General features: G+C 34.5%; 1 non-coding gene across 1 annotated transcript; it reads left to right on the forward strand.

Annotated features, from left to right (window-relative positions):
• The first annotated feature begins 7,157 nt into the window (after positions 1-7,157).
• Positions 7,158-7,264, forward strand: LOC128287427 (small nucleolar RNA R71). The gene has a single exon (XR_008278127.1). It is a non-coding gene; the product is annotated as a small nucleolar RNA R71 (small nucleolar RNA).
• Positions 7,265-19,850: the final 12,586 nt, after the last annotated feature.

The raw sequence follows: 19,850 nt of genomic DNA on the forward strand, positions 1-19,850 counted from the left end.
GTCCTCCGTATGGAGCTGAATGACATTACTGTAGAATACTATGTATTTCATCATCATGGATACACTTCTTAATTATTTGATCAATACAATGTTTAAACAAGAAAGGTTCATCCTAATAATAGTGCTTGGCATCATGAAGAAATTTTCGTATACTCTGACTGTTGAGATCGGGCAGCAAGACACCACTTACTAAATAGCTCACTATGTCGACATACCAAGGTAATGTCGTGGTAACTAATAGTTTTTCATCTGAGAATTCTTTTTTAATAAGTTTATCATGGCTACCTTCACTTCCAGATTCTATCCTTGACAAGTGATCAACCACTTGATTTTTGTTCCCTTTCTGATCTCTAATTTTCAAGTCAAACTCCTGCAGCAACAGTATCCACCTAATCAACCTTAGCTCAACATCTTTCTTAGTCATTAGATCCTTAAGAGTAGAGTGACCTGTGCAGACTATAACCTTTATAGAAATTAGATTTGAATGAAACTTATTGAACACGAATGCCATAACCAATAACTCATTTTCCATGGTGGTGTAGTTAAGCTGTGCTTTTGATAAAGTTTTGTTAGCATAGTATACTGCCCGCAGTATTTTGTCTTTCTTTTGCCCCAACATGGCTCCCACGGCATAATCGTTGGTGTCACACATGAGTTTAAAAAGTTGTGTTCAATCTGGAGCTACTACAATTGGTGTTGTTATGAGTTTTTTCTTTAACTATTCAAACGCTACCAAACACTGTTCTTCAAATTTGAAAAGCCTATTTTACTCCAACAAAGTGCACATGGGTTTAGATATCTTTTTAAAAATCCTTAATGAATCTTCTATGAAAACCTGCATGACCTAAAACACTTCTAATACCATTGACACTAGTGGGAGGTGGCAATTTTTCTATCAATTCAATTTTTGCTCTATCCACTTCAATTCCTCTCTGTGATATCCTACGCCCCAGGACAATTCCTTCACGAACCATGAAGTGGCATTTCTCTTAATTTAACACAAGATTCATTTCTTTGTAGGGCACAAAACCAATTCCAAATTTTACAAATAATCTTTAAAATCATTCCAGAATACAGAAAAATCATCCATAAGGACTTCAAGAAAATTTTTCACCATGTCATATAATATGGCTATCATAAAACGAAGAAAAGTTGTTGGGGTATTACATAACTCGAACGGCATCTGTCTGAACGCAAAAGTACCATATGGACATGTGAAATTTGTCTTCTCTTTGTCATTGGGGTTATGGCAATCTGTTTATATCCTGAATAATCATCTAAAAAATAGTAGAAAGCTTTCCCACTAACCTATCCAACATATGATCAATAAATGGAAAGGGAAAATGGTCCTTCCTCGTTGCCTTGTTAAGATTGTAGTAATCCATACACACTCTCCATCCCGTGAAAGTGTGAATTTGTATCAGCTCATTGTTACCATTACTTACCATAGTGACACCTCCTTTCTTGGGTACACATTGTACAGGACTCACCCATGAGTTATTCAAAATCGAGTAAATAATGCTAGCGTCAGGTCACTTAATAATCTTTTTCTTGACGACTTCTTTCATAATCGAATTCAGTATTTGCTGCTGTTCAGTGGAATTGCTAGGGAAATCCTCCAACTAAATCTTATGCATGTATAATGCAGTGCTAATTCCCTTTATATCAGCCAGGGTCCATCCCAATGCCTTCTTAAATCACCGAAGAAATTCTAACAACTTTTCCTCTTGCTTGGGTATTAGTTTCGTAGAAATTACTACCAACAAAGTACTCTTGTTGCCCAAATATGCATACTTCAAATGTTGTGGAAAAGGTTTTAACTCTAATGTAAGAGGTTCCTCTATAGAAGGTTTGGGCGGGTTGAAAGGTTGATTTGATAAATCTAACTATTCATACTTCTTCCTTGGTTTATCCACCATTTTCTTGGCCACCATAGATTCACGAAACTCCTCAAAACTTACTGTATCACACTGCTCAAGCGAGTCTTCGCCACTGCCAGAATTGTTGTGGTAATATCTAGTGAATTCCTCCACTTCTATTTCTATTAACCCAATAGCGTCGCATTCATCATTAACATCAGCATACTTCAAAGCATCAAATACATTAAAGGTAACTCACTAATCATTTACCCTCATGGTCATCTCGCCTTTTTGTACATCAATTAATGTTCTGCCTATAGCAAGAAAAGGTCTTCCAAGAATAATTGGCACATATTGTTCAGCTTCACATTCTAAAATAAGAAAATCCACAGGAAAGATAAATTTATCTACTTTTACCAAGACATCTTAAATTTTACCTTCTGGATGTGCATAGGATCGGTCAGCTAATTGCAACATAACTGTAGTAGGTCTCATTTTTCCAATTCCTAGCTTTGTAAAAATAAATATAGGCATTAGATTTATGCTCGCCATTAGATCATATAATGTTTTACCTATGTAATGATTTCCAATGGAACATGGGATAGTGAAACTCCCTAGGTCCTTCAACTTTAGAGGTAATTTATTCGTCAACATTTTTGTGCATCCTTCAGTGAGAGTAACAGTCTCAAATTCTTCCAATCTGTGCTTTTTCAACAATATATCTTTCATAAACTTCACATAAATGGGCATTTGCTCCAAAGCTTCAACCAGTGGAGTTGTTTCAAAACCTCCAAAAATCTTTTGAACTGAATATCCTAATTAGAATTATGAAATCGCTAAGGAAAAGGTAAAGGTGGTCAACTTTCTGATTGTTGATATTATTTTGCCATGGCATTCTTGTTGGCAACATGATCTGGGTCTGCCATAGCATTTTGCTACTTACCATTTTCAAATTTAGTTTATTTTTTCGATAACTCCGGGATCTTTACCTGTAGTTATTCGAGTTTTCCTCTTTTAACGTGGCGTTTTGAGCAACTTCATCAAGCTGAGTTCCATTTCTAAAAGTGATGGCCTTGCACTACACCTTCCCTTGTGATCTTGAATTCTCGGTACCACTTGGCAATGCCCCTTGTGGGCTCGAATTCAAAGCATTCGCTATTTGCCCTATCTAATTCTCAAGTGCTCAGAGATACGCAGCTTGAATCTAAATTATAGCATCATTCTTGGCCATATATTCCTTCAGCAAAGCTTCAATAGATAGTGATGATGAAATCGATGCCTGACCTTACTAGACATTTTGCCTCAACATGGGTTGAGTATAACCAAGTGGTGTAATGTTGGTATTCTATCTTGCTGTAACGCACCAAATTTTAAGCCTAGAAGAAATGGGCTTCACGTATCAGAGGAATTATAATTTAGTTGTGCAAGTGAATGACTCAAATAAATACTTGCTTCAGTGGTTAAGTGTCCCAAGAAGTGCCTGAGAAGTCTTGGGTTCAAGCCTTGGCTCTTGCAAAATTTTGGTTTTTAAGGGATGAACCATTGATCTGGCATGTAGGCTTTATAAATAATTGTGGATGATTTATGACACAGAAAGAGCCTGTGGTGGAGTGGCAAGGTGGCGTGTTGTGTAACTGTATGGTTTGAGGTTCAAGTCTTGGGATGCGCAATGGAGTATTTATTTTGTTGTTTGAGCTATGTAGGAGGTGGAGTTTGACTGAGACTCTGAGGTTGAATTGGTCATGAGAGTTTGAATAGAGTTTGAATGGGAGGTTGGAATAATTTATGGAGTGTATCATAGAGAGATATTAGGAGAAAATCAAGGAGTGATTTATAGAGAGATTTAAGGAGGAAAATATGAGATTTTATGTGGGTTATTGTTATCTTGTGTTCAAAGAATTAGGTTCCCATTCTTTTCCCAAAAAAATTATAGACGATAGTTTTCCTCTACTTCTCAAGTCTGCCATTTTGTTCTTTGCCGATTTTTGCTAGATTGTTTTTTTTTATTTCTTTCGGTTCCCTTTTTGTTCTGTTCTTTCCTATGGCAACATTTGCACCCTCATCCTCCCTTGCCAATTTTTCATTGTCTTCTTTTGTTTCTGCCAACTGCCTGTTGAACTTTCTTTTTCTTTCTTCTCACAGCTTTGGATTTTCCTTATAAGTCATTCCTTCCTTAATCCTTGGTTTTCGTTGCCGCAACTTGCCACCTTTGTTTTGGGTTCTTGCGTTATTGGTAAGTGTAGAAACTGTGAAGTATTCTTTTCGTTTACGGATTTTTGTGAAATCGATTGACTGTTTTATTTGCGAAGGTTAAGGATTGGAACGACTCGGTTAGCGTTGGAATAGTGCGACTCTACTGTTACGCGGTTGGTAGGTAAAGTGGCTATATTTTGGTGGTGTTAAAGGAAAGTTTTTGTTTTTTCCATGGATATGAAATGTGAATTGATGTTGGTATTGGGTCTTTACAGAATTTTCTGCGGTGACTTGTGGAGTAGTGAACTATCTTGTTCAGATCTGCAGGTCTCGGATTGCTTGATAGTGTTTTACAGAAAATGGCATCAGGTGTGTAGTAGTATCGTATTTGATAATCAGTCAAAAGCCGAAAGAGTGTGTGAATCCACACACATTGATTTGACCATAGGTCGGTAAATGCCGAAATGCTGAAATATCGAGAAGTTTAAAAGTCAAAAGGAGGGGCTTAGGGCGTGCAATCCCATGCACGGTAAATCGAGGCCACGAAACATGGGTGTACGGTGGAAAAGGCCGCCATGAACAAATTCATGGGCTTAGGCTATAGTTGGCCGAATGGGCCCGATAGGCCCGTGGGCCCGCTTGTGTAAATTTTACATTAGGTGGAAAATAGTGGGGCTTGTCATGTCGCGCACATGGCATAGGCCATTCTGGGCCTCAATAGGCTAAATTGGGCCGTGTGGGCCCAATGGGCTCGTGGGCCTCGCACGGATAATATCCTCGATAGTTGACAAACTTTGGACTGGGTTGTGTAGTATGCATAGCCATGGCTAATCTGGGCTAATTGGGCTGCATGAGCTTGTGGGCCTATTTGGGCCGAATAATGGGCCTTGGGCCCATTTTCACCGATAGGACCGTTAGGGTTGTAAAAGTCGCTCGGGGCGACTGTAAACCTTCGGATGCGCCGATAAGCATGTTTAGGCCAAACTGTTTAGATTATTGAAATGCCCTCGAATTGTAAAATTATCGAAATACCCCTAGTTTGTAAAATTACTGAAATACCCTTAGATTGTAAAATTATCGAAATACCCTTAGTTTGTAAAATTACCGAAACACCCTTGTAGTGTAAAATTATCGAAATACCCTTATAGGGTAAAATGATTGTTTTGCCCTTGTAGGTAAATGACCGACTTAGACTCTGAATTTGACTGATTTGACTGTGATTGTATAACTGTGTTTTAACTGACTTGACATTGGTTGTAAAACTGATATGCTTTTAATATATGTTTAAATGATTGTTACTGAGCATGGCCATTTTGCATACTCGTGCGATGATTGAGCATGACATACACGACATATTGCATGAGGTTGGGACATTGATATGAATGAAGTTCTGATAGGATCGCACGGGTTACATGAGACGACTGTGGATCCAGTATTGATTTGTTAAGGTCGCACGGGTCGCACGAGACAACTGTGGACCGACGAACGTCTTACTACTGCTTAATCTAATTATGGGTCTATGCCAACCTAAATATGGCTTTGTGCTATGTTGATTATTGCTTTGTGCAAATTATATTTACTAGTGGCTATGTGCCTATCATATTTATCGATGACTCTGTGTCAATCATATTTACCTAGGGCTGTGTGCCGATTATATTACCATCGCTTATGGCTATGTGCCAAACTTATTACAGTTACCAATGGCTTTGTGCCAATTATAATACCGCTACTGAAGGCTAAAAGCCATATATGTACTAGCAGCTTTGCTGTAATTTCGGTTAGTGCTACAACCGGTGCTAACATTGTAAGTTTAAGGATGGCGTGGGTGAGTTATTCCCTACAGGTAATGCAGGGTTGGACGAAGGCAAGTGTAGGGTTAGATGGGATAGCATGCATCCATGCATTCACACATTCTGTTTTGTTACTGAGATGGGCTAGGCCCAACTGATTCTGTTATGGGCTATGACCCAAATGATAATGTAATAGGCATTGGCCCACTTATGCTTTAAACTGGACTGTACTGTTAACATTAAAGGGCTCTGGCCCAGACTATTTCTGTTTCTGTATACTGACTGTTACTCTAGTAAGGGAATTACACACTGAGTTTTCGTAAACTCACCCCATTTATTAACTGTGTAGGTAATCCCCAGCGTTAGGTGGATCGGTGTCGTAGAGAGACACAGAGACGACCACACAACTGCACATGTTTTTCTATTTCGTTTATTTAGTTAAGCACTTTGGTTTTTGATTTGGGTTGTAATAAGGCCTCTTTATTTTCTTAACTTTTTATTTGCGAAATTTATTTAGTATGTTTAATATCTGTTAGAAGTAGGACATGGTTTTTCAAAACAATAATTGTTTTCGAACACTATGTTTCTGCAACATTTTCTAAATGGTTTAGCGACTTAACTTTTAAACATCACGTGTTCATAAATCGGTTACTTTTAAAATTAGCTTCCGCAACCAAAAAAAGGAATTTTGGGAATAAAATTAATAATTTTTCTGTATACCACGTTTAAAAAAATAAACTAACGTAACTGGGATTTTACTCAGGGTTTTTTTTTAAATAAGAAGGGTTTTTAATGAAAACATGGTTTAAGAAAAAAACACCTCAATGTGACACGCTAGATTCGGGCCTAACTCTGGGCCAGGTTTGGGGTGTTACACTTGATGTATTGGTGAAATTCCTCATACCTTGATTATTCCAATTAAAGTTTGAATTTTGCTTCCACCCTAGACTATATGTGTTTGGAATAGGGATTATTGTTCCGATTGAAATTACCCATGTAGCAAACAGATGTTGGATTTGATAGGCATTCATCAAACACATGGTCTTCACAACAATAAACACACGATAGTTCAGCTGATTTTAATTCCTAGACTGTTGTAGGCCTTTTCATTATTTTAATCATATTATTCAAAGAAGATACTTGGGCTATCAACGAAGTGATTGCTTCCAGCTCCATAGTATTAGAAGCTCTCTAGTCTGTCTAACTCTTATGGTAGGATATTGATAATCATTTTTGGTAATCCTTTCCAAAATCTCATATGCTTTATTATAAGATTTATCCAACAAAGTATATCTCCGTCTGATACTAGTGTTGGAATCCATGCATTGGACATTTTCGAATTGAATCTTTGAATCATTCCCAAGCTTTATATAGTGTTTCATCCTCTAATTTTTGAAAAGATGTGATATCATTTCTAAGCTTGGCATTCATATTTGGGGGATTATACCGTATCAAAAACCTTTGGAAAAGGTCATTCAATGATGCCACTATTTTCGACATTAGAGCATTTAGCCATGCTGTCGCTCGATCTTTTAAAGAATATGCAAATAGTTTAAGTCGTAAAGCATCTTCAAGCACATCCTGCTACCCAAACGAGTCATAAATGCCATGTCAGATCTTCAATGCGCAGTCCACCAAGCTGTCCTATTATTTGTAACATCTAAAACATCAATAGTTTCAACTCAAACTGTTGCGCCTGTATTTGTGGTCTGACTATCCCTAGATTTAGGTAATCCAAGATTGGTACAATATGCTCTCAGATTGGTCTATCTCGATCATTTATCATCTCACGAACATAAGGATTAGCAACCTGACCATTCAAATTATCATTTATACCAGGTATCACCTTACGAATAGAGGGATTAGCATCTTGTCAATTCTGACTATAATTAAGACCAAGATCATTCCCGTTCCTAGCCATTTTTTGCATTTCTTTTCCTCTAATTCGTAAAGTTGTTTCAATATTTGGGTCAAAAGGATATTCTTTGTTAGCAGGACTGCCTCTTCTCATGCATTGATGACAAACTTGTAGAAATTAAACATAACTAAGTGAAATAAAACTGATGGAATTAAGTAAAATAACGAAACCACATTACACCAAATTGCTGATCCCCAACAATTGTCCCAAAAACTTATCACATGTGAATATGATATGTGAATTGTGCAAGTATACACGTCGAATCAAGTAATAAAGTGATAAGTGAGATCATATCCACAAGGATTGAATTAGGTATAGAAATGGTCAAGTTAAGATAATGATTAATGTTATGACAAAAACAAGTTAAGTACGCAGTGATAAATTAAAATAGTAAGGATGAATGTGAAATGTACACTGACTAATATTGGAAAATGCTATGGCAAAGCAAGAGTAAAAATGCAATGGCAATTACGAGAATAATTAAGTGAATAAAATACGAGCGAATAAATAAATGACTAAGGATGTTATGAAAAAGATGTGGCGGCAATGATTTGAAGGCCTACGATGTTGATTTAGAAGATTAGGACTACTAAGAATCTACCATTCCTTTTAGAAATACCTCAACATAATCATACTAAATCCACTGCTAAGACGAGACATAAAATGACCTGCACCTTTCAAGAGCAAGGTCTCAAGTTACCTAGCCTATGTTTATAGGCCTTATCATGGTACCCTGCACTGTTTTGTCTTCATTCTATACAAATACTACTTTATTTCTAGAGTCTACTGCAAGTATTCTATCGAATACTTACTTGTATCATTCAATTTCAGTCCAACTAATCCAACCTTTTCAAAATTTGATTCAGGTTATGGGCATGCTGCATATTCATCTATTTCTAGGGAATATACGTATACATTTAGAAAATAAAAGCAATCGAATGAAACAATAGATTAAATAAAATACATGTTTCAACCATTAAAGAAAAAAAATTTCTCCTCATGTAATCCCAAGTCTATGAGATTTAGCTTATGGATTGGTGATTAAAATTCAAGTAACATCCAACATCGTTTTGATCAAATTAACTCATGGAAGAATAAATTAAGAAATAAAGGAAGAACTTAGGAAGATGGTTGTCACCAAACCAATCCGCAATCTAGTAGCACAGTGTCCTGTAGTGGTTGAGAGTGAGTACCTTCAATTTCCTCTTTCCAACTCTACTTAGCCACTACCCTTTATAATTGCCTTTCACTCTCTATCCTTTAGGCTTCCTCCTTTGGCTTTTTATAAGCATTTCATCCTAGAGTAACTCCAACATCCCACAATATTCTCTCCTCTTTTTTAGGTAGATTTTTTGGTAGAAGTAGAGTTAGCCTGAGACTGGTATGCTTTGAATGTTGACTCTATCATCTTCTTGAATTGCCACGACATACAAGGTGCCAAACTATTCAACCTTTTTCCCTGGAAAACCTGCACTCCTTTATTTCTTTCTCCCTAGCATGCACCTGCCAAACCACCAAGCACAACCCTTCCATATGCAATTAAAAGTATCTAACATGTTAACACATTCCAAACTCCTAATGCAAAAAATACTAATAAAATGTCCTAAAATGCCACTAAGTGTACCTAAGTACAAACAATTAGTTAGATCTAGAGGCATAAAATATGACTCTTTCAAATAGTTATCAATATCTCATATCAACTTATTTGAGCATGGCCATGCATTTCTAGTCTCACTCAATCAAGAAGCCTAAGATATTTCTCCCATTATGTAGGAGGGATAAATCCTATCTTGATCAACCATATCCACTACATGGATTGCATTATATCAAACATTAACCATTATAATACAACCTGTTACGGTAGACATTTTGACTATGAGTATCATATCCATAGTTTTCACTATGAGTAACAGTGTAACTATTACACAATAATCCAAGAAACACACTTGTAGCTGGTCAGTCCAATATGTTGTTCTCTGACACATACTCATGTATTGATTTTGACATCTTTATGTCAATGACAACTCTTTGTCATCAATCAACTACACATTAGTCTTAATGCATTATTATTTTCCAAGCCCACAATCATACTTGACCAAGGACCTTTTAAGAATAATCATATGTTCTTACGACTTTATTACAATTTAGTTTATTTATATTCACAGAAAAAGAAATAGAAATAAAATGGCAATACCTTATATTAATAAACAAGGTAAAACGAGTATGTGATTACAATCATCTCATTATTGGTCTTTCGGCATACTCTAACATCTCTCACTAGCACTAAGACCAATCAATCATATATCAGAGGCTTCGTTAGTGGACCAGTGATGTTGTCATCTGCTGGTACTCTGAATATTTTTGCATCTCCTTGACCAATGATTTCTCAAATGAAATGAAAGCACCTAAGTATATGTTTGGATCGCTAGTGAGATCTAGGTTCCTTTGCTTGTGCAATGCCTCCGTTGTTGGAACAATGAAGTTCTATAGCATTTGATATGCTAGGCACAACCCCTAGTTCTAATATAAACTTTTGGATGTGAACAGCCTCTTTTACAGCCTCACTAGTTGCACTATACTCGACCTCAATTGTAAAAGAAACTATGTATCTAGGTTTGAATATTTCCAACTCACAACACCACCATTACGGCAAAACACAAAACCCGACTGCGATCGATAATCATCCTTGTCGATTTGGAAACTATCATAAGTGTAACCTTTTACACTCAGCTCTTCCTCACCTTCATATATATGGAATGTATCCTTAGTCCTTCTCAAGTACTTAAGGATATTTTTAACTACAAACCAATGACCTTTACAGGAAACTACTTGGTAATGATTTATCATGCTTAAAGCATACAATACATCTGAACGAGCACATAGGATGACATACAGATAGATCCAATAGTCGAAGCATATGAAATTTTACTCATACATTCTCTCTCTTATGAATTTGAAGGACACATTTCTTTCGAGAGTGAAATACAATGTCTCATAGGTAGGAATCCTCTATTAGATTCTTGCATACTGAACATTTTTAGCACTTTATCTGTAACAACCCATTTCCAGTGAAATCATAACAGTAGTTTCGGGACCAAAAATCTGAGCCAAAAAAATAATATTTTATTTTATTTTTATTTTATGGTTGGCATCATGATAGGAAGGTCACATGAAAATTTTGATACGAAAATTTTACCGATTATATGTTAAATTAGGGAAAGGACTATATTGCATAAAATGCAAAAGTTGGGTTCTAGTAGCTATAGGTGTCAAATAGCTATGGAATTCAAAACTAGAGGTCCTTCTCTAGTAATTAGACCATTAAAGAAAAGTATGTAGATATTTTAATGACTCATCCATGGAAAAATTAGAAAAGGGTAGGGACTAAATTGGAAATTAATAAAATTAATAGATGATAATTAATTAAAAAGGAAAAAATCATCTATTTTCATATCATCTTCCCCAATTTTTCTATGGAAACCCTAGGAGAGAGGAAGAACACTTTTCAAGCATAAAAAGGTATGAAATCAAGTCTCATTTTTAGTAATTTCTATATTTTTAGAATCGGGATAGTCTAATCTTTCTATTTAAGGGATTTATTTGAAAAGTTATCAAGGTATGAAATTTATGTCATGGATGAATATGCTGAAAATTAGAAATTTATGGTAGAAAATGAAAAGTTATTCATAGATAAACAACCTTTACAAAGCAATTTTTGATGAAAACTTGATTTAGGGACTAAAATGAAAAAATGGTAAAACCTATGGAAAATTTTAAAATTTGTGAAATGTATGTGCTATAAATGTAGTATATAAATTACGGCTTGGCTTGGAAAGGAGGTTAAATTTCATGAATTTCAATTTTCGAGCCTAGGGACGAAATCATAATTTTTGAAAAAGATAGGGGCAAAATGATAATTTTTCCTAGGATGTAATAGGATGCAAATGTATATGAAATGTGATAGTTTAATAGTTAAATTTACCTATATAGATCCGGAAAGACGAACTACGAAACTAGATCGAGGAGAGCAAAAGGTTTCGGATTAGTTGAAATTCAAATATGAACCAATTTCAAGGTAAGTTCGTGTAACTTAAATATGTATGTTATTTTGCTTGAATTGAAATGTATGATTGTGTTGATATGCATGAGATGAGATACATAATGAAATAGTCATAAGTTGTGAAATATGGACAAATTGTCATGTTCTGGTTAAATGTTGAATTTCGATGGATTAAGGTGATTTCTTGAATAAGAATAATATTGCACATGTTGCAGATAGAATTTAGCCCGGACGAGTAATTCTAATGTAAGCCCTCTAAGCTTAGGTTATAAATTGGATTTAGCCCGGACGGGTAATTGTAACGCATAGGTTTGTGCAAGTGTACACAGTCGTTATGAAGTAATAAGTAAGTATCGAGTTATCGTCTCCACAGGGATTGTATTTGTGCTAAGTCACCTAATTTGTAAAATTATATTAACAATTTGGTAAATAAAAACAGAATATAGTTGAGAAGTGATGGTTAAAATATATTAAACTACATGCAATGATCCCTAATGCAACTTATCCCAAGTATGCAAACTATATGACTGAAATAGATTTTAGCAAAATTAAACATAATTTGCAACAATTATAACATAAATAAACTAGGACAATTACTTTAATTAAACTCAACTTATTGTCAACATGCTTAATAACATTCGGAAAAACATTCCATGGCAACTCTATCTTTCATGAGTTTGGAAACCACATTAGGTTCTTTTGGAATCCTTTACTTAGTAAATACATATTTTACTAATCCTTAATTACTAATGGTTTCTTAGTCTTCGTGTGAGTTAATAGGGACATGCTAGGTTTGCAACAGTTTAATCACACAAATCTAAAAACTATGCAGATAACAGAGCTTGGTTAAAGTTGTTATGCAACCTACAATTTAATTGGGTTAGGATCTAAATTGAGCATGGACATTTCAATTATGTGTCCACTAGCCATCATCTGGTTAGGATCGCTTAGCTAGGTCAGGTGCATTTCAATCACGTATGAATGAAATACAGACTTGATTTTAATTGAAAACATGATCTATTGAGGCACAAACATTATAAGCATGAATCAAATAAATATTATTTAATCAAAGCAATCATCCTAGCTTAAATAAAATTAAGCTAACATTGTTGTGAACAAGAACAAAGAACACATATCAAACATTTTTAGATTAAATTAAATAAAGGAAAGATTAAACCCAAATCAAAGTGGCTGTCACCCAAGATTTTAACTAACTAGGCTCCTTCACTTCTTTACTTTGCTCCTTTGCTGATGCTCTCCAAGGTGGCCGACCAAGTGCTCTTTAAGAGGATTTAATTGCTAAAATCGCTATGAAGAGATGATGCTAGGCGTGGGAAATGGAAAAGGCTAAGAGAATTTGGAGAGAAGAAGGAATGATGAATGATGAGGGATTATGAATGAGTGGATGAATGGGTCATATTTATAGGTGAAGAGAGGTGGGTAGTTTGCTAAAAATAACTAGGTTTAGTCTTTTCAAATCTCTTCTTTGGATGGCTGGCCACAATTAGTGGAATTTGAGCTGATTTTTGCTTGATTTTCAAGCAAATCAAATGCCATAATAACTCAGGACTGACACTCGGTCCATCGTAAATTTTCAAGAAAATCTTTAATTTCTTCAACAATGCAAGGACCTTGTGTAATTAAACCAAAACGTGGCTTAAAAGAACAGCCATGTGTACCCAAATTTGGGTTGACTTGGTCTTCAATTTCGATGGTTTTATAAGCCAACAAAGCTATCAGAGCTGTCCAAAATAAATTAATAAGTTAAAGGACCAAAGAATAAAATTTAACCAAATTAAATAATTAATTAAAACCCATATTATTAATGAAATATTTTAAAATAAAGTATTAAATATAATTTTATATTTTATTATTTAATTTAATCATGCATGACCCATTTTATATGTTAAAATATCTTGCTTAAATCAATATAAAATAAGTCATTTTATGAATGAAAACTATATAATAAAGCATAAAATCACATTTTAATAATTTGTATGTCCTAATTTCAAATTTTCACATATTTCATTAATTTATTAAACAATTACTTAGTTTTAACAACGAATTTAAGTAAAAAGGTGATAAATTACATAGGAAAAATCTTATATATTTTTCGTTTGCACACCCCTAAACTTAAATCATTGTCGTCTCGAGTAATGTTTATGCACAACAAAAAGTCTTGCTAAAGAAAAGTTGCTAATTGTGTAAGCAACATTAATCTTTGTCCTATAATCATGCATTAATAACTTCATGCTCATCGATCTTTTTTATTAACAAGTAATTCATATGCAAACATTTTGAGAATTTTATACTAGGTTTCAAAATGTACCAACATGAATCATAGTTTTTATGTATGTCACAGCCACAGATAACATTCTTCATTCAACATAATTTCTTATCAATCAAGCAAACAATCATAAGACTTGTTTACGATCTTCATATGTTGAACTTAGGACTTCTTCTCCACTAATGTAGGTGCCATAATCATCAAATCAATAGGTCTTTTATAAGGTTGTAATAGGGCTCGATTAAAGGTAGGGATTTTAAGAGATAGGACATTTCGGTTTTAAAAATCTTAACCTTTAACTTTGTCTCGAATTTCTCAAAATACAGCCTATTTCTTTAAGTGAACCTTTGGAACACCCCCAAACTTATTTTGAACTCAAGCTTATACATTTTTCCTTTTTGGAGACTGAGCAAATCTTCACTCTTTTTTTTTTTAAGCATGATCACATACATCATTTTGAATATTTCCCCAAATGTTGATTACTAAGACAACTTTAGTTAAGATGGGTGCACAAAATTAAGATAACTTAAAAAGATGGTAATGTGGCTTATAATGTAGGTTCATTGCAATAAACAGGCCTAAAAGCTCAAAATTACAGTTTCAAGGATCTAATATAATAGGGGTGGCTTGAAAAGGCTTAAACAATCCAAAGAAATGGTGCCTATATTATTTTTTATTTTTATGTCCCCTAGGATTTCGCCTCAAGAAAGTTACTAAGTCAATTCTAAAAATATAAACCTTCATGCATGTCTAATCTCAAGAGAAACTAAGTTTTCTTGGCAAACATTACTAAGGCTAAGATTATACAAGCATTCCATTCTTCATGATAACATAATTTCACTCAAATAAAATCATCATTCATACTTGCATACAAACTATCTCATTAACAAAAAAATGTCTCTAAACATTCATTTATTAAAACATACTTATAAAAGAATTGATTGAAACATACTTGAAAATTTAAAATTTTGAGCAATTTATTTTCATTACCCCCCTTTAAAAGGAAGCAATGTCCTCATTACAAGAACAAAGTAATGAATGAAAACTGAACACCAGGTAGGGTTGTAAAGAAAAAAAAAGGTGAGTCATTAAGACTGCTTAAATACTAAGTCTTTCCTAATAACCCAATCCTAGACATGTTCATTCTCGTTACCACATCAGTTAGTCATTTTCTTTCTAAAGAAGTGTTAAGTTTATTCAAACTTGCTATGTTTTATTCTGTAGAAATTAAATCCTAATTACGAAATAAATAAATTCCTAAGACCTAAAAATAATTAAATAAATAACAAGATAAGAATCCCCCCTTTTATTTTTCTGACTCATTCCCCTTATGTTCTTTAGCTTCATCTCCGCTTGCATCGTAAATATCTTCTATCTATGTCTTAAAGATAACATCTGAGAACTCAGGAACAAAAGTATTAGAAATTTTCTTAAAAGAATTTTGAATTGAGTCATCTAATTTTTGCATATTTCTAATAAGTTTATTGTTGATTGTGCTTGAACTTGCACATATCCATCAAAATTGACAATTCCAATTTCCTTGAAGCACTTGCAGAAGTCGGCATAGGAGTTATAGGTTTAGGTTCAACACTTAGCCTGACTGGTTCTTCTTCTGGCTCAGCCCTTGGTTCAGGGTTTTCAGATCCTTCAACTGGTTTAGGACTGTTCGGTTCCTTATGAGATTCTTCCTCTTCAGTGTTTGTAACTAAATTACCTTTAGTCTCAATTCCATCTGTTGACTCCTCGGTATCTAGCTCAGTTGACTCTTCTTGCTCGCCTTGATTCAGCTCATGCACCTTCTCTACTAATCTTTTAAGATTATAATTTATAATGCATCCTTGAACATATCACCTCTTCAGATTTTCTTGTGTTTTAACACGAACCCTTAAGCAAAGTGAAGTGATTAATGAAACGAAATAAGCACTTCCTTGTAATAGCCCGGTTTAAACCCTAATCAGAATAGTGGTTTTGGGACCAAAAATTTGAGTTAGAAAAATATTTTAATATTATTTTTCATGCTTATAATATGTGAATTAATATGTGTGAAAGTTTCGTGTGTAAATTTGATCATTTGTGTGCTTAGTTTGCAAAAAGGACTAAATAGCAGAAAATACAAAAGTTGTGTCATTTGATTAAGTGTTGAATTGATGTGTCTCTTTAAATGTGAGGTCCTTATGTTGTAAATGGACCATTGAATTCATGAATGGACATAAATGGGCATTAAAATGATGGTTTTTAAATGGTTCATTAAAGGTGTAAAATGGTAAAATATGCATTAATGTTAATTAAATTAAAACAAAAGTAAAATTAATCCATTATCATTCATTATTTGCCAAAAATACAAGGAAAAAGAAAAGAAAAAGAGTCTTAGGGTTCGGCTAAGGAAATTGATGATTTAGGTATGTGTTTTGATTCGTTTTTGATAATTTCTACATTTTCGTGATCGTTGTTTTGTATTCTATCAAGCCCGTGTCTCAATTTTTGGATTTGATGATGATGATGATTTTGAATTATGCCATTGATTATTTTGTGAGATTTGTGATGATAGTCGATCAAAAATGAAAGATATGTGTTAGATTACTATGTTTTGTATTAGGATTTTTGATGAATTTGAGTATGTTGGACTAAATTGTGAAAATGAGAAATTGAGGGGCTAAAATGTGAAATAAATGAAATATGTGGGCTTGTATGAGCTAAAGGAAAATTTTTCTAGGCATTTGTGAAAGGAAATTTTGTGTATTTTGTGATTTTATGAATTAGGGACTAAAGTGTTAAAATGTGAAAATGTGAAAATGTGAAAATATGAGGGTTAATTTGTAAAATGCCCTAAATATGTGTTTATGGATTGATTTGAATGAATTTGAGACTAAATAAGTCAAATTTGAATGTGTTTGATCAAGAACCAAAGAAAACGGAATTAAATCGGGGAAAATCGAAAGTTGTTGAATAGTTGTTCGTTTCCGTTCATTTTCGTATGAGGTAAGTTGATATACAAATAAATGTGTTTGAATTGATTTATTCATGTTTAAATGATATTGAATTGTGATGAATAATTATAGAAGCTGAATATGTGAAATTGAGAAAGTTTTGATAATTTAACGACATCCGAAAGCCACGTACAAACCATAAGAATAGTTAGGATACATATGTCATGACATAGGATTCTAATATGTGATTTCGTGTAAGACTACGTCTGGGACATTGGCATTGATTTGAGATTTACGTGTAAGACCATGTCTGGGACATCGGTATCGTATTTAATTTCGTGTAAGACCCTGTCTGGGACAGTGGCATCGATATTTGATTACATGTAAGACCACGTCTGGGACATAGGCATTGTATGAGCTTTTCGAGCTATACGAGTATCCTTAATGATTCCGAATGATTCAACGGGCATTTCAAGAAATGGATAACTATGTGATTGTGTATCCGATCCAGGTACATTTGAGATGTATATCATGAATGAGAATGAAAAGTAAGTATATGTGCAAGTGATGATATGTGATATAAGTATGAGAAATTATGTTATATGTGCAATGAATTGGGAATATGTATAATGCATATGAACTATGTGGCTTGTAATTAGTAGTTGCCTATGGAATATATGCATTTTATGATGCTTATATGCTTAAAATGATAAGTTTATTTGTATATGACTTACTAAGCTGTTGAAAGCTTCCTTTATGTGTGTTTGCATTATTTTTAGATATCAAAGCTACTGAAGGCTCGGGGATTGTCGAGGATCATCACCACACTATCAAATTTATCTTTGGTACCTTTTGAAAGTGTAAATATTTAGGTATGTCATGTATAGTCTAGATAAATTGAGATATGTTTATGAGTTATGAAAATTTAGCCATGTGATATGGCTTGGTTTTAGTTGTGTTTATGAATAACTTTTGAGTATAAATTATGTGATGCAATATTGCCAATATGATGTGTTCATGAATGGCCAAGAGAAATGGTCAATTTGGTAAGAATTTGGCATGAGATTGAATAAAGTAAATTGAGGTTATGAAACATATGTTTTGGTATGACTTTGGCTTGTGATTTAGCATGATTTTGGTATGGATATAATTATGAAATTGGCTGTTAATGATATAGCATGAATGGTTTATGTTTTGGCTATGCATTGATTGAAAATTTGGTATGAAATGACTTGGTTTTGAACTTGTGGGGAGGGCCCAAAATTAGGGTGGCAAGTTGGCCTTGTAAATGGCCTATTTTTGCCAACATGGGCATGTGTCACTGCCGTGTTGCTTGAGGGCTATTTTAAAATGAGCCTGGGTAGATCATATAGTCGCATACAAGGGTGTGTACCAAGCCGTGTGGCCAAGTTAGTTTCAAGCATGGGCTAGACACACAGACGTGTGACTGGCCGTGTAAACCAAGTCAGTAGCCTCCTTAATTTTCACAAAGTCTGGCACACAGGCGTGTCTTGTGGCCATGTGGATAAGTCAGTATGTATGCCCTGTTTTGCCACGGCCTAGACACACGGGCGTGTCTTGTGGCCATGTGGATAAGTCAGTATGTATACCGTGTGAGGCACACAGTCTGTTCAAACGTACGTGTGACCTTTGTAACTTAGAAAAAGTTTTTAGTTTCAAAAAGTTTTGTATGTTTTCAGTTTAGTCCCGACCTCTTCCTAATGCATGTTTAAGGTCTTGTTAACCTAAGAAAGGGAGTTATTGTTGATATTTGAATATTATATGATAATGTATGACTGTTGACTGTGAAATGACTACGAAATGTTTTGATATGTCCGATACTGCCTCTTAACCCTAGTCCGACGACGAATACGGGTTAGGGGTGTTACATTCTTGCCTTCTTTTTAGCACAATCATGAATCTCCTTAAGAATAATTTTTCCAACATTAATAGACTTTTCTATCAAGATTGCTTATAACAAGAGCATTCGTTCCACCGAGATGGCGGAACTATGTGAGATAGGCATAAAACTATAGCGAACAAAATAAAACCATACATTTGCTACTGGTTTTAGGTATTCCTTTCAGCAAGAATGGCTCCCATACTTTCTTCTAATCCATTGGGATCCCAGATTTGTCACAACATCAAGCACTTGTTGAAGAAAATCCAAATTGATATTGTTCATCATAAGGTAGTCCTTATCTTCTTCAACATTAGGTAAATTAAAGAAATCATTGATGGACTTAGAAGTAAGAGATATATTTTCTTCCGAAGGATGACTTTAGTAGCATCTTGCGTAGTCAAACTAGCATAGAATTCTTGAACTAGTTCATCATCGGGAAGTGAACGAGCATCACAAAATTGTTCCCACTTGATAGCATTGATTTTCTTTCTAATCGGTATAAGAACAACCATCAAATCAATACTATTCAAGTTAAAACCTTTTTCCAGCATCATTGGTTGATGCTTGAAGATTGAATCAAATCTCTCTTTCACTTATTCATCAATTAAAATAGGGTTTTCAGGAGGAGTCTTTGAAGATCTGGTTCTTTTGCGAGACATGGTATCATTTCTTGAAAATTGGCAAAGTTTCTGCACAAGGGGAAAAAAAGAAATTGGCAAAGTGGTAAAGACTTGCTATAGCAAAAATCTTGTGATGGCAAGAATAATACGGCAGTAACAACGGCATACGATAGCGACGACGACAATAGCAATGTGCGGCTACAAAGTTGGTGCTTCAGCAATCTTCTTGTGTGGCATTAGGTGATTTCGAAAAAAAGGGAAGAGAACTAGGGTTTCTTTCGGGATTTGAGGTT

The sequence above is a fragment of the Gossypium arboreum genome, chromosome 13 (assembly GCF_025698485.1).
Source record: "Gossypium arboreum isolate Shixiya-1 chromosome 13, ASM2569848v2, whole genome shotgun sequence".
NCBI lineage: Eukaryota > Viridiplantae > Streptophyta > Magnoliopsida > Malvales > Malvaceae > Gossypium > Gossypium arboreum.